Source organism: Dipodomys merriami, unplaced genomic scaffold, assembly GCF_024711535.1.
Source record: "Dipodomys merriami isolate MVZ:Mamm:240054 unplaced genomic scaffold, mDipMer1.0.p SCAF_338, whole genome shotgun sequence".
Lineage (NCBI taxonomy): Eukaryota > Metazoa > Chordata > Mammalia > Rodentia > Heteromyidae > Dipodomys > Dipodomys merriami.
In genome coordinates, this window is record NW_027204915.1 from 1,038,756 (window position 1) to 1,042,868 (window position 4,113).

At 35.7% G+C, this 4,113-nt stretch overlaps 1 non-coding gene across 1 annotated transcript; it reads right to left on the reverse strand.

The window, feature by feature from the left end:
* Window positions 1–917: 917 nt before the first annotated feature.
* On the reverse strand, window positions 918–1,024 carry LOC138803208 (U6 spliceosomal RNA). The gene has a single exon (XR_011364903.1). It is a non-coding gene; the product is annotated as a U6 spliceosomal RNA (small nuclear RNA).
* Between the last annotated feature and the right edge of the window lie 3,089 nt (window positions 1,025–4,113).

Below are 4,113 nucleotides of genomic sequence, written 5' to 3' on the forward strand. Positions count from 1 at the left end.
TTATTATCTTGGCTTTTGTGAATAATGTGAATAACAATGAAATACAGATATATATATACAAGTTACTCAGAGAGAAATAATCACATGATTGGTAGATCAGATGATATTTCAACTTTGGATTTCTTTAGAAAACTGCATACTATTTTCTACAAGGAGAATACTAACCTGTATTTTGACCAAGAGTGTAGAAAGTTTCCCTTTCTCCACACTCTCATCAGCCAACATTATTACCTTTTGAGTTTTTTAAAAGGGCAGGTTTTTACTGTGTGCAGGACCCAAGATGACCTCAGACCCAAATCCTTTTACGCCTACCTCCTAAACGCTTCGAATTACAAGCCTTTACCACCACACCTGGTTCTTTTGATTTTTTTTTGATGAGGGTTATAATAGTTATGAAGTAGTATCATAGTAATTTTGAATTGCATTTCTCTAATGACTTCTGTTTACAAAGCATTAAGCCATCATAGAAGTGGTATTAAACACAACTTTGTAAACCCACTGGCAATTTTCTTTGGGCCTGGCTGACTTCACTTAATATAATTTTTTACAAGTCTTTTCATTTCCTAACAAATGGGGCAATGTCATTCTTTCTGATGGAGGCATAGAATTCCATTGTGTATATATACCACATATTCTTGATCCATTCATCTAGAAGGGACATCTAAGTTGGTTCCATATCTTAGCTATCATAAATAATGCTGCAATAAACATAGTTGTGATAGTAGTTTTAGTATGGTCTTGTTTGTGGTCATTTAGGTAAATCCCCAAAAGTGGGATTGCTGGGTCAAAGGGGAGCTTTATGGGGAATCTTTTGAGGAACCTCCATAATGCTTTCCAAAGTGGTTGAACACGTTTATCTTCCCACCAACAATGCTGTATGGTTCCCTTGTGGCCACATCCCCTCCAGCTTCTGTTGTAAAAATCTGGAACACTCCACGAATTTGCATGTCATCCTTGTGCAGGTGCCATGCTAATCTTCTCTGTATCGTTCCAATGTTAGTGTATGTGATGCTGAATTGAGCACAGAATATTTTTTATATCTAAAGTGCAATTGATTTTTTTAAACTGCACAATTGAAAAAAAAGGAAGTTCAAAAGAATTGTCGAGAAATTTTACAACCATATATTTCTTTTTTTCTTTTTTTTATTTTTATTTTTATTTTCTGTGAACATATTGTACAGAGGGGTTACAATTACATGGGCAAGATAATGAGTACATTTCTTATCAAGCATTGCAGCCTCTTCCTTTGTTTACTCTTCACAACTCTTCCCAGCCTCCTCCCCCGGCTCCTCCTCCCCCCCCCCCCACCAAAGTTGTAAAGTTCGTTTTCGACATGACAACTTGTACTTCTCATTGTTGCAACAGGTCCACCTGTATCCTTAAACGACTTCTTTTTCCCCATCTCCTCCACAGATTATACCGACATCAAATATAGTGAAAGCAGGGGTTATACTGTGGGGGAGGGACATACAAAGCAACAAAGAAATAATCTTATAAATGCGTTAGAAACAAATGCATGAAAGAAAAAAAAACATTTAAATGCATATCTAAGGGTTCATTTTCTTAACATCACATTATCTGAATCTTTTTTGCTTGACTTATACATATACTATATATTGCAAATAAGGGAAACCATGGGACCTATGTTTCTTTGGGCCTGGCTTACTTCACTTAATATAATTTTTTCCAAGTTTTTCCATTTCCTAACAAATGGGGCAATGTCATTCTTTCTGATGGAGGCACAGAATTCCATTGTGTATGTATACCACATTTTCTTGATCCATTCATCTACTGAGGGGCACTGGTTCCATATCTTAGCTATGGTAAATAATGCTGCAATAAACATAGTTGTGCTGGTAGCTTTAGTGTGGTCTTGTTTTTAAGCATTTGGGTAAATGACAAAAAGTGGGATTGCTGGGTCGTAGGGGAGCTCTATGTGAAGTATTTTGAGGAACCTCCATACTGCTTTCCAAAGTGGTTGAACAAGTTTACACTCCCAGCAACAATGAAGTAAGGTTCCCGTCTGTCCACATCCCCTCCAGCATCTGTTGTTATTAGATATTAGAGTTCTTGATTTTTGCCATTCTAACTGGGGTGAGGTGGTACCTTAATGTTGTTTTGATTTGCATTTCTTTTATGACTAGGGAGGTTGAGCATTTGTTCATGTGTCTATTAGAAAGAAGGATTCTTTCTTCTTCAGAGAAGTTTCTCTTTAAGTCTTTAGCCAACTTATTTCTTGGGCAGTTGTAGAACCATACATTTCTTACATAAGCACACATTTAAGAATAAAGTCAAATTGACATGTCAAAAACAAAATAATTCCAGATGTTTGTTATTCAAGAAATGTATAGGAGGAGGAATTCAACTATTCTGTACAAGGCACCTGTCATAATGAACACTGCAGCAAGTGTTAAGGTTTGTTAAAAGTTTTAATGTTTTAAATATATTTAATTTTGGGAATTTGTTTATATATGCCAAAATTAGGACTGTTTGGCAGGTATAAAACTTTTCTATAAAGTATTTAAGATTTATAGTAACAGACATATACTACTAAGTATGTGCATTTCAGAGTTTAGGGAAATTTTATTAATGAGAAGTCACAAAGTTTTTGTGTAAAGAAGCAGAATAAAGAGTTCACACTTTGTTTACTACACAGTTTCTGTTAAAACTTTAGGGCTTCCTTAGTTTATATGTTAATGAGGAAAAATGATAATATAAGCCATAAACAAATAATGAGATATGCCATAAATAGTAATCTTAGTGGGTAACTTTAAAGACTGCTCATATTCTATAAAACTCTTGTTGAACTTCACAAACTTAGTCAGTGTTAAATGTACATGATTATGAGAAAATAGTAAAACCGAATATGTAGCATATTTCAAATAGTTAAAACACATGTTTTTAATTTTATTAATTAATATTTAATTATTGGTTTTCTTTATTTGTAACATTGTTTTACTTGTTGACATATAGTACAACTTTTTATTGGGGGGGGGGGTATCCAGTCATGGGGCCTGAACTCTGGGCCTTGGCCCTGTCCCTCAACTTTTCAGCTCAAGGCTAGTGCTCTGCCACTTGAGGCCCAGCGCCATTTCTGGCTTTTTTCTTTTTGCTTATGTGGTGCTGAGGAATCGAACCCAGGGCCTCAGGCATGCAAGGCAAACGTTCTATCACTGAGCCACCTTCCCAGCCCTTGTACAACCTTTTGTAAGTCATCATTAGGAGGTACTTTGAGAAGGTTACTTGGATGGCCAAACCAATTTTTATAGGTGCATGTTAATTTACAGAGAGGAAAATTAAGAACAAAATATGTATTATATCTAAAATATACTTGGAACTCAAAAAATTAACCCCCCCAACAACATATCCTCAAAGAAACAACTGCTCAATAAATAAGTGGGTGAAAGACTTAAAGAGAAACTTCTCTGAAGAAGAAAGAAGGATGGCCAATAGACACATGAAAAAATGTTCAACATCCCTAGCCATAAAAGAAATGCAAATCAAAACAACATTGAGATATCACCTCACTCCAGTTAGAACGGCAAAAATCAAGAACTCTAACAACAACAGATGCTGGAGGGGATGTGGACAGAAAGGAACCTTATTTCATTGTTGGTGGGAATGTAAACTTGTTCAACCACTTTGGAAAGCAGTATGGAGGTTCCTCAAAAGACTTCACATAGATCTCCCCTATGATCCAGCAATTCCACTTTTGGGCATTTACCCAAATGCTTACAAACAAGAACACACTAAAGCTACCAGCACAACAATGTTTATTGGAGCATTATTTACCATAGCTAAGATATGGAACCAACCCAGATGTCCCTCAGTAGATGAATGGATAAAGAAAATGTGGTATATATACACAATGGAATTCTATGCCTCCATCAGAAAGGGTGAGTTTGCCTAATTTGTTAGGAAATGGAAAGGCTTGGACAAAATTATATTAAGTGAAGTAAGCCAGGCCCAAAGAAACATAGGTCTCATGGTTTCCCTTATTTGTAATATCTAGTATATATATGAGTCAAGCGGAAACGGTCAGATAATGTCATGTCAGGAAAATGAACCCTTAGATGTGTATTTTAATGTTTTTTTCTTTCATGCATGTGTTTC